Genomic DNA, 12,161 nt, shown 5'->3' on the forward strand with positions numbered 1-12,161 from the left:
TTTTTGCATCCTCTCTACTCTCAGATTGTCTTAACTGTCTGACCACTTGTGTCTGAAGAAGTATGCCACAATCTCAGGGGACATTATGGTGCTCACAAATAGGTGATTATCAATAAATTGCTATTTAAAAATCTAATTATGTTATCTTGCATAGATCAGAGAAATAAATTGCATAGTCTGTTCTGTTTCTCAATTGCTGAACGTCTCAGACTCTTGTTGGTCTGGAAGAAATACTCTCATCAACAGATTTAAAATGGACTTCCTTTGGATATTGTGAATGACTCGCTTTGAATGTGCTGCTGCTTTGAACTGTCTGTCCACTAGACTTCTTTTTAAGAAATTAGTTAATCCACAAGGTTTAAAATCAGAGCTTGACTAATAGCTCTCAGAAGCAACAGGGGTCTTTTGTTTTCAAAGCAAATGCCACTCATACTTGTCTTAATATCAGGGTTAAATGTGTCACACTGGGCACCTTTCTCTTGTAAGGACATAGTAAAATCCTCCTTGACACACAGCATCTCTTCTAGACCAAGAAGGTTTGAAATAAGTAAGCACTGAGCTTCCTAGGGCATCTCAGACATGCCTGGGGACTTACAGGCATAGCACGTGGCATTCTCCTGAAGCAGTAGCTGAAAGCCAAAGCAGGGACATCCTCAGTCATCTCAGATGGCATCAGATATCCATGATTAAGCAACCAAACTGAACCATGGAGATCCCATCGATAGCCAATGGAGCCGAGAGAGAGCTTCTGCTTGTCTGAAGCAGGCTTTGGCTTGTGGTCAGCTGGGTCACTGGGCTCCAGGAGCCTGCACTGGCTGGATTTCCTCTGGTTGCAGACCAAGCTTAAACAACCAGTCTGCATTATAGACACTGTCACAGGCATGGTCTTCATCTTGAGCTCAGTCTCCCTCCAGCTGAGATGATAAATGAGGTTGTGTAAATATAAGCCTGCCCCTGTTCTCATCGATAAGAGAAGGAAGAATTAAAAGAAGGAAGAATGAGCTGCACAGAATGGTAGCAGTCTATGGAAGATGTTTCGGAACATCACATCCCATGCAGGTTGAAAATACTAACTGGTACTTTGGTCAGATGTGTACCTGGAATTTCATGTATATAATCAAATGAGCTATAGCAGCCCTCTTTCAAGACTAGAGCTAAAATATGCTCTGCATTGTGAATGTCTGTTGGCTGTGTGCAGTTTTACACTAAGAATTATAATGTAGCAAAAAGTATATTGTTACCATATGTACAGCGTAAGTCACACACTCTACTACTAGTGATGGTAGTAAAGTAGGCCATTTTGAGCACTACACTGGTTTTACCTGCTGGGTTATTTTGTCAGCAGAATATGTGAATAATATATGAACAGTAACTAAGCTCATTTTAACTTTTGAGAAGAGGCACAACTCTGTGATGTTGGTCAATATTTGGAGTAGAAGTAGCTCCACTGAAGCTGATGAAAATCCAGTGCTATTTGAACCTGGTCTACAGCATGCACCCATCTCCCTTTGGGTGACAGAACTGGTGACAACTTCTACTGTGTGGCATCTGGTATTTAATGGTGACCCATTACATACCTCTGTGGTTAAGGGCAATAGAGTCGAGTTGTTCTATAGGCATGGATCCAGCAAAGAGCACCTGAAGAACATCAGGAGCATTGTTGACTTCATTAAGACCACGTGCATGTTTAAACAGCTGCTTGAAAGCCCAAAAGGTTGAGGTTCATCTCTGAATATAACTTTATTTGGTTTAAGCCATCCATCACATTGAAATAATGCTGCTGTTGGGTAGGAGATATGACTATTTTTATGACTGTGTAATATTTTCCCCTCTCACCAAAGTGCCTTTCTGAGTGATAAATGTGTAGGTTTCCTGCTTCCCTGGGTCTGAAGGAGCAGAGGAGGCTGCCCGGGTGCGGTGTCTTTTCCCTGTTTATGCAAGTAGTGCTGATGGAATGGTGGAAACGGATGGGCTGTAAACTGGTAATGATCAGTCTGCAGATGCCCTTTCGCAAGCGGCACATCGGCAGGCTGATGCAGAACAGGAACTTCTTGTTTACACAGCTCGCCATCTGCATCTAAGTGGCACCATCCTCCCATCTGTGTGTACAAACTGGAATGCTGCCCCCATGAGCCCAGTTAACTCATTGTAGCTTTCTGAGAACCCAAAGTCTTCTCACTATTCTGCTATTATCTTCCTCTGCCCCGCCCAGGAGGGCTGCTGTAATCTGGACCTGCGTGGCAAAGTTGTAGCTATTTAAAGCTAGAAAGATCAAGGAAATGAAGCAATAAATGGAAATGGAGGATTCTTTCTATTCGGCAACCTGCTGAAGTTTCACTGTGAAATGTTTTATGTGTCCATTTGGCCTCTACCTGAGGAAGAACTGTTAGTTAAAACAGAAATAAGATTTTTTTCTTTTCTTAGGTAGTCAGGGCAGGACTGAGTCATAGTCAGTTGTTGTAGTCAAGTATGGAATGACCAGAGGATTAAACCATGCCACAGACGATGACAAGGCCATCAGTTAAACAGCACAGCCTCCATGGACTTAATCACAGTCAGGTGCCATATTAAAACATGGCTTGGCCTCTCTGCAGTTACAAAAGTGATGATTGTGATTGTTTCAGTGGAGATATCTTCATCAGGTAGTATGCCTATGCTGCTGTTTTTCTAGCAAAGGCTAATTTGATTCTCTGATGGTTTTACAATGAAACAGGATGGAAAGGACCATGAAGAAGTATCTTCAGATGAAGCCACACTTTGTCTACCTGCTGATTTTTTTTCCAGTCTGCAATGTCAGAGACGATTGCAAAGAAGTGCATGTGTGATGCCTAATAGGTTAGTTGTTCAGGAACATCTTCAGGTTGGGCTCACACCTCTGTTTGTTAGGTGGGAGTTATGAAGCTTGCCTGCTCTCAGGCCAGTTGAAACACAGCATTATTTATCCCTCTCAGACAGAGGAAGATCTAAAACATCTGCAAATATCTACTCTGAGGCAAGCACAGTGGCATCTGATCATTCCCGCAGCAGAACTCTTCCTGCTCCCTGCACCTGTCCTGCATCTGTGTGACACTGGAAGGCAGGGGGACGATCAAGTCACCAGCTTTCCCCTGACATGTTGGTGATTGTCTGTTAGGTCATCCAGTTGTTTCTGTCCCATCCTTAGAAGCATCCCAGGCTTAGCCTCTGCCCAGATGGGATTTGCTAGATCCTTTTCCTCTCCTCATGACTCATGCATTATTATCTCTGTTCTTTTGTGGATTTGGGCCTGCCAAAGGAGTCTTTGTTCTTTTTTCCGGCTTGTTTTTAATAATTTTTTTCCTCCTTGAAAAATAGACAGTCATTCTGTACTCCATGCTGAAGCAAACACTGTCTTCTTTTTCCCTTACACCTGCTTCTGAAGACCCGAAATGCTGCCAAAGCTCCAGTGTTCCTCAGTGTCCTTAAATGCAGTTAAAATATTTTCTTCTTTAACACTTTCTATCCTTTCTGCTCCCCTCTGACAAATGAAGGTGTCTTTTCAAATGTAAAACAAGCCGTTCTTCTTCTTTGTACTGGTGAGTGGTTTTGTATCAGGATTGCTCCCAGAGAGCATTGCCAAAATCTTCAGAAGAGTGGCCCCACTTTCTGTTTCTGGAGGCTTACAGCCTTCCTTTCAGAAACAGCAATTTTATGTATCTTGCCCTTAGCTTGACAGTTTGTTGGAGAAAGCAAGGCACTGGCTCCAAAGAGTACCTTTGTCAGCACCCGTTGTGCCAGGCACTAGCAATCTATATTTGCAACCAGCTTTCACAAAGCAATGACTCTTTCTTTCTCATGAGACTTCTGGTGCTATGTAGGTCTGTGAAACTCACATATACAGCACTCAAGCCCTTCATTTACAAAGACCACTGGTAGGAGCCATGTGTGTGGGCCTGCCATGGTGGTGCTGCCTGCAGTGCAGGTATTCTCTGCAGTGCAGAGCAGAGGTGATAGAAAAACCATTTGGAGCAAGTGATGTTCTGTGTGTATGTCTTCACCTAGCCCTTTATCCCACTTCAACTCAGCATCAGCCTAAGCTGTCTACATAGTAAAGGACTTTTTTTGAGTTTTGAGAAACTTTTTTTCTTGTTTTCTACTCCAGCTGCAAGGCTGAGGTATTTTCTTATGGCAACAGTTTCTCTATCACTTTTTGGTGAATATATAGACCTTGATGTTCTGACCCTTCTTTCAGCTCATTTCATGATCTAATCCCACTGAGCATTAACACTTAGGCAGAACAGGAGAAGAATAGGAGGCAAATCAAAGTGCATGCTTCCCAAGGGTTCCCAGCACTTGATTTGCTGGAAACTCAGGTTTCTGTAGGCTGTTTTTTGCTCAGTGTCAGAGGGCATGTATTATACTTTATTACAGGTTCCTGTTTTAAGATAAATTTTAAATAATGAAAATTTTCAGTGTAAAATTTGGATTAAAACCCCAATTGTTTTCATATGTTCAACTGTCTTACTCTAGGTGCCTGGAAACGAATCAAAGGAATAGTGGAATTTGGGTCATCCTATGGATATGCTATTGTACCCACCAAATCTCAGCATATGCCCAAACATGATCTTGCCTAATTGTCCATTCAGTTTGGCAGAGACCATAAGTAGAACATGAAGGATGACTTTGACCCATTGTAGAGCAAATCCTGGTGAAGAAATGTTGTTTCACTGTGAAGGGAGTAAAAATGATACTTTGCAAGATAATTGTGAAAAACCTATGGGAAAGCAGGATAAGTCTAGTGAAAGGTGGGAGCAGGTCACAAAGTCCTTATGCACATACAGTTTAACAAGCCAGCACAACCTTTTTGCACTTTTTCTCAGCTTAAGAAAACCTGCTTGAGGTTTCTTACACTTGGCAGAGTTTTCTTACCCACAGTGGGAGTTTGTTTACTGTTACACATTTGTAGAAGGTGTGAAAGAGCTTTTGTAGAAAAGATGCTTGTAGTGAGGTAATTAAAGGCAGGGTGATGAACGTGACAGGCCTGCCATGCTAGCTGTCAGCACTGGATTCACGGCTGTACAGCGATCATGCTTCCTACACCTACGCTGAAGGCCTCCTGTCCCTAATTTTTCTGCTCCCACACCCCTGAGGGTCACCCCTGCCCATCTCCCAGCTCCCTGAGCTGAATAAGAAATGTGAAGTGCAGCCTCGAGATTCCTGCAGCCATTCTGCTGTGCTCATCACTAAGCCAGCTCCTTCCTTTGAGCCGGAGACAAAGGGGTGAGGGTAGCTCTGCTGGCAGTTCCCATGCTCCTACTCTTGTCATAGACCCAGAGAGGAGAGATATGGGGTTCATTTAACTTGGGGAGGTGGTAACTCCCCTTCTTACTGTCTGCAAAATACTCATCTTGCAGTGGAATTTGAAGGATTAGATCTGGGGGCTGATGTAAGTGGCTGATGATGCTGGAGCTACCCCCAGGAGAGCAGCAAGCAACGGACCCAGCTTGGAGAGGGGATCATGTTTGTCTGCTGGGGACTGACAACACTCTGTTGTTGTGGTCTGAGAGTCCGGTACCCTCTGCAGAGGGTGTTTGCAATGGGAAGCCAGCCTGCGTGTGTTATTTACTTTCTTTTCATGGTCTGGCAGACCGAAATGCCTTTGGGAATGCACCAAGAGTGTGTATGTGTATTAGAGGACTAACCCATCTTCTTCAGCTGGAATTAAATATTCCACAGGCAGCATCTGAGCTCCTTGGCGAAAGGCAAGAGGCAAGGTCCTTTGCAACATGTCCTAAGGATAACTGGGAGCTAGGATGGGAACCTAAGCAATACTTGTCTCCGGTAGAGTTATATTGTTTTGATCTTCACAGTGCCTCGCTGACCTTCTGCCTCCTGCATTGTTCCCCGACTTCTACCTTGCTTCTGGGAATTGGGTAGACTTGCCTGTACCTCACCTTGCCAGCCATTAGAGCCTGAGTTGATGGAGGTAGGCTTAGGAAAACATTACTTCGTTTCCTCAATAATGAATTAATGTCAGTTCTAAATCCGTTTTATGATCACCAACTAACCTGTAATTCAGAGCTTCTGTGAGTGTATTAGCTGAATTTGAACAGCTTCTGGTACTGTGGTTTCAGCCCTTGCTACCCTGCACTGACCACAGCTGCCCTCTTGCTGGAGTCTCAAGTTTTGGCCTTGGTCAGCGAAATTCAGTGACTCTAGAAGATCATTTTCCTGTTTGGTCTTCTGAGCTTGCAGGGAAATGGTGTTGCTGATTACCCAATATTCCTTAGAAATTTGGCTGGTACTGTTATTCTAGCCCCATAGTTTTAAATTAGCTCCTCTTATGCTCTGTGGGGAATCATTTTGCTCTAGTCCTATTCCAGTTCTGCCAAAATCCTGAAGCTCCCTTTGAAAAAATGCAGTTTTCATTTCTAGTTTGCATTAGGGATAACACCATGGAGTGAGGGAGGTGGGGAAGGGTGTTATTTGATGTTGGCAGCTGCCAGGGTCTTCCTCTTCCCTCCTCCACTGCTGGGTGGGGGGGGGGGCTGGGGGGGGGGGGTAGCACAGCTAGATGGTGCTCCATACACAGTGTGCAGTACAGTCACTAACTCATCCTGAGATTTGATGCAAAGATACATGACTAGTTTAAATGCTGGGACATGCCCACAGAAACAATACAGCAGATTGTGATTATAATGTTCTTTGCATACATCAGGTCAGTCTGAACTGGAGACATATGTGTATGTGCATGCGCATCTGTAAGTGTGTATATATATATATATATATATACACACACACACATGCACACACCCTTTTTTGTCTGCAAGCAGCTAATGTGACTGCCTGTGCAGCACAACTGGATGTTACAAGCTTCTTTTGCTAGTAGTTGAATTCGTGTCTTTGTTTTGACAGGCATCATCCTGAAAGAAGGTCTACGCGTGACCTTGTGGTGGAAATTAATCAGTGCAGGTCTCAGATGCCAGACATTCAGACCCAGGTAGGCTTCTGGAAAAAGGGTAAGGTACAAAGAACCAGCTAGACATGTTCTCCTTCCATTTGAGAATCAGACAGCACTGCAAGCTGTAGGAATCAGGACAACTCACATTCCTTTGGGATTCAGCTATCTATGTACTTTGTCAGAATCTGAGAGTATATTGAGCACATAGTGCAACTCCAGACTGTGCAGTACTCCCTTGTCAGTGATGACAGAGGTTTCCCCTGCTAGAAATTTTTCTGCTTGTGTTGCCAGCAATTAAAGAGTTATTGTCAATTCAGAGGCCAGTAAGAGAAGGTTATTTACCTTCTTTTTTTTAACTAATACCGTGCTTGGACTGGTGGCGTTGAGGACTGCATGGAGAAGTAGTAGCTTTTACTAGGCCAACTGATAAAATGGGAAAACACAGGCAAGATTTCTGTCGCACAGTCCCCTCATCAAAATGAGTGCTATGTTTATTATCGTGTTACTCCAATGTAATACTACTGTAAATCTAAAGAAATCAATGGAGTTACATTAGAATAATATTAGGGTATCCCAGCAGTAAATCAGATCATGAGTTGTGGTTGATAAGCTCTGAAGCAGAGCTTTATTTCCTGCAAAGGTCAGGGTGATGGATTGCACATCAAATTTTACCTCCTCTGCTACATGTTTATTTCTAAATGGCCTTTCACAAAACAGCAAAACAGGGCACATCTTACCCTTCCACACAAGCTAGAGATTTTCTGAATTGAGTCAAAATGACAAACGAGGTCCTTGATCCTCCTAGATTTGACAAAAAGGCTGTGTCAGCTGTGGTAAACCCGCGTGTCTGGTAGCATTCCTAGGAGCTGGAATGTGGCTGCCTGTGCCAGCAAAGCCCTGCAAGCACCCAGGCATGAACTTGACCTGTCCTAACTAGCACTATGGTTTGCATGCAGCCATCTCATGGTCCATTCCTTGATGGATGTGATCATTTACAAGTGCAGATGTAGGTCCTTCCATGCCAGTTGGCATCTGTGCCTGAGAATGCCGCTGGCTGGTCTAGTACAGGACAGATGTAACCAAACTATCTGAGGACGAGTGTAGCAAAACAGTCAGAATCTCCTGTACCTCACCTACCCACAGGATCAGCTCTGAAATTGAGGAAGGTTTTTGTTCAATATCTCCTGTTCAAACTCTGACATTTTAAAACTGTATGTTTTGTAATGCAGTTGCCCTAGCTTGCTGGAGGAGGAGAACCAGAACAAGCATGGTGTCCACATGCAGGTTCACACTCACTCTTTCATGCTGTCTGGGTGGACTGGGCATGAGTAAGGCTGAGCCATTGCTACCTACTCTACCAACAAGTAGTCTACTTGACCTTGGCCCTTCTTTAGCACTGGGAAGATACTTGGAGCCAGAGCTGCTCCTCTGCTACAGTCACTGATCAGATGGGAAGTGCGTGGGTAATGGGTCTCCATACCTGACTGATGCCATTTTCCGACCTCAAAGTGTAATTAACCCTGTCTCCCAAGTGTCCCTGATGGATATGCAACACATTTGGTTTTACGCTCCTTACCAGGTAGTTAAAAAGAATTTCAGCAACTAGAAAGATGAGACAGCAGTGCGCACATGAATATATTGTTATGGTGATGGTCACAGGGAGATCTACAGACAAAATGAATGGGGGTAAAAAGAGAGTTCAGGGAGAGAGATGGTGGCAAGGTGATGGATCACAAAGATGAATGTGAGCTCCAAGTTAGTGCGGGAAGCTGGGGGAGCTTGTACAATCTATTTGCTCTAGGGAGAATTTTATGGCTTGAAGGCATTTAGCTGGCAGAAGCTTTGAAGAAAAACAATGTTTACTGAAGTCAAGCAGACAGAGACACCTATATTTGAGGGAATTCAGTATGTAAGCAACAAAGTTAGATCTGACAGGCTTAAATTCCACGCTGAGGACTACAGTGATGGGGCAAAAAGGACCTGGGATGATTGGGTAAAGAGAAGTAAGGATGAAGCTTTTGGATTTCATGTCACTATAAATGGAAGGAATTCTCTGAGATGATGTAAACAGCACGTATAGAGAAAGGGTGTGGCTAACAATCATAGAATCATAGAATCGTCTAGGTTGGAAAAGACCTTTAAGATCATCAAGTCCAACTGTTAACCTAACACTGCCATCCCACCAGTAAACCATGACCCTAAGCACCTCATCTATCCTTCTTTTAAATACCTCCAGGAATGAGGACTCAACCACCTCCCTGGGCAGCCCATTCCAGAGCCTGACAACCCTTTCAGTGAAGAAATTTTTCCTAATGTCCAACTTAAACCTGCCCTGGCGCAACTTCAGGCCATTTCCCCTCATCCTATCGTCCGTTACCAGGGAGAAGAGGCCAACCCCCACCTCACTACACCCTCCTTTCAGGCAGTTGTAGAAGGCGATAAGGTCTCCCCTCAGCCTCCTCTTCTCCAGGCTGAACAACCCCAGTTCCCTCAACCACTCCTCACAAGACTTGTGCTCCAGACTCCTCACCAGCTTTGTGACTCTCCTCTGGACATGTTCCAGCAATGCAACATCTTTCTTGTAGTGAGGGGCCCAAAACTGAACACAGTATTCGAGGTGCGGCCTCACCAGCAACAAATACAGGGGCATGATCACTTCCCTACTCCTGCTGGCCACACTATTCCCGATACAAGCCAGGATGCCATTGGCCTTCTTGGCCACCTGGGCACACTGCTGGCTCATATTCAGCTGGCTGTCAACCAGTATCCCCAGGTCTCTTTGTGCCAGGCAGCTTTCCAGCCACTCTTCCCCAAGCCTGTAGCGCTGCACGGGGTTGTTGTGACCAAGTGCAGGACCCGGCACTTGGCCTTGTTGAACCTCATACAGTTGGCCTTGGCCCATGGATCCAGCCTGTCCAGGTCCCTCTGCAGAGCCCTCCTCCCCTTGAGTGAATAACGCTCCCACCCAGTTTGGTGTCGTCTGCAAATTTACTGAGGGCACACTCAATCCCCTCGTCCAGGTTGTTGATAAAGATATCAAACAAGACCGGCCCTAGAACTGAGCCCTGGGGGACAATGAAAGAGGGTGAAAGGATTAGGATGGATGTCCAGAGATGCCATGAAATGTATAAAGGCTCAACCCCTAGAATCATAGAATGTTTTGGGTTGGAAGGGACCCCTAGAGGTCATCTAGTCTAACCCCCCTGCAGTGAGCAGGGACACCACTAACTAGATCAGGTTGCTCAGAGCCCCATCCAACCTGCCTTGAATGTTTCTAGGGATGGGGACCTCCACTACCTCTCTGGGCAACCCGTTCCAGTGTTTCACTACCCTAAAGAATGTGATGGCAGTGGTGGGATTCGAACCCACGCCCCCGAAGAGACTGGAGCCTTAATCCAGCGCCTTAGACCGCTCGGCCACACTACCATCATTGCCATGCAATCCTCCACTCCTTCTGCACGTAGACTTCTTGTTGAATACTGAGCCAGGGCTCCTGGACTCTATGAATAGTCCTTATAGGTGGTAAGCCTCTGTGGTGGGGTCTGAGAACATACATTCATGTTTCTTCACAGTGGGTATTTTATTTCTACAGCCTCCTTTTCATGATCCTTAAAGGCATTATAAGACACAGCTTGGGTGCTCCTGAAAGCCTGACCTCAAGCCTTATGACTGTCCAAACCAAATATAAAACCCATTAATTTTTTTTTGTTTATTATTATTTTTTCTCAGCCACAAAAGTGCTCAGGAACCCAGATCGGTAAGCCCTGGAATTCAGGCTGAAAATACATCAAACTCTTTGGTCTGCTTCTTTGACAGGTCACAGTGATGACAGAGATCTTTTATTTTGTGTTTTAAACATTTATACAGAGTAAGACTTTAAAGAATATTAACACTGAAAAGCAGAGGTCTAAAAAGTTGAGTAATGCCAGAACTGGAGTGATTTGTGATACACAGAGGTTTCAAAACCTTTTCAGTGGGACTAGAGCAGGATCTGAAGATTTCCCCTGAAGTACCAAAGCAAGTGAGCCAGCATTGGCTGGGACAGTCACCAGGGATGAGGGAGACCTGGGGATGAGGTCTTGCTCTGCCTTCTCCAGTGCCCCCTTGTAAGTGCCCCAACCCCAGAGCCATTACTGTCTCTCACTCATTCCTACTGCAGCTGCTCCACTTTCCATAAACACTTAAATATTCATTGAGGCAGGGACCTGAACCTCAGTTTCCCACATCCTGTGTGAATGCCTGAACAACAGCACTGTCAAATCAATCTCTTGAAAAACACTCTCCTCTCTCAGCAAGTGTTTAAGTATTTATGGAGGTTAGATATGCTTTAGCAGGGAAAACTGAAAGACCTGCCCTGGGGTAGAGTACCCTTTGGATGGGGAGAGAGGCTTTGCTCACGCATGAGAGATGGGAGACTCGGGCTGAAGTTCCCTGCCTAATCCAGGTGTTGAGAAATTAACCCACTTGATATGTATGTGGTTAGTCAAGGAAAATAGGCTCTTTAACACCCCTTTTTACCAGGGTTTTCCTCCTGGATCCCAAGAGCTCTGTCTCCCCAGAACTTTTACTGAATGAAAACATTCCCATGAAAGGTTTCTTTTTGTCATAGCCACATTTTCTAACAACAAATCCTTTGCTGAAAACTCCTTAGCAAGCAACACAAACTAGGGCTTGTTGCAGCCCAGCATTCCAGCTAAATGAACAGCAAACACCACACATGATCTAACCATACTCTGCTTAAGCCTTCTGCAGGGAACAGAAATGTCATCCTTTATTAGGGAAGGCACAGGGAGGGGATCCCAGTTTTTATCTCCTAGATTTCATATCTGTGCCTGGACGGAGAGCACGGCTTAAGGGTTAGAGCTGTGGTTGCAGACAGAATGTCCAAACACAGACTTGGCTTATCCTGAGAAAAAAAACAGATGAGAGTCAGCTCAGTTGTATTGGTGACTGGGTTAAATTTCCAGCTTTGCCTGTAATGACCTCATTTGCAAAGCAGGATGCTGCCTCCCTGACCCCTCCAAGTGAGGGCAGAGGTTCTGAGCTGTAACAAAGGTGGTGAATTGCAGCAGGGGATTAAAGCTACTTAGAAGAAGAGACGGAAGAGAATACAAAGTTGTTCACCTCTGCCTAAAGACAACCAGTGTTTCCTTTACGGCTTCTGTCTGACTGTAGTTATGTGTCTGTCATGCCTAAACTGAGAGGCTTATGGGTTCTGCCATGGCCACCAGGTTTGAAAATT

The 12,161-nt window shown here is 44.8% G+C and overlaps 1 non-coding gene across 1 annotated transcript; it reads right to left on the reverse strand.

The window, feature by feature from the left end:
• Positions 1-10,263: 10,263 nt before the first annotated feature.
• Positions 10,264-10,345, reverse strand: TRNAL-AAG. Its single transcript has one exon. It is a non-coding gene; the product is annotated as a tRNA-Leu (tRNA).
• Between the last annotated feature and the right edge of the window lie 1,816 nt (positions 10,346-12,161).

This window comes from Egretta garzetta, unplaced genomic scaffold (assembly GCF_000687185.1).
Source record: "Egretta garzetta isolate BGI_Z169 unplaced genomic scaffold, ASM68718v1 scaffold293, whole genome shotgun sequence".
NCBI lineage: Eukaryota > Metazoa > Chordata > Aves > Pelecaniformes > Ardeidae > Egretta > Egretta garzetta.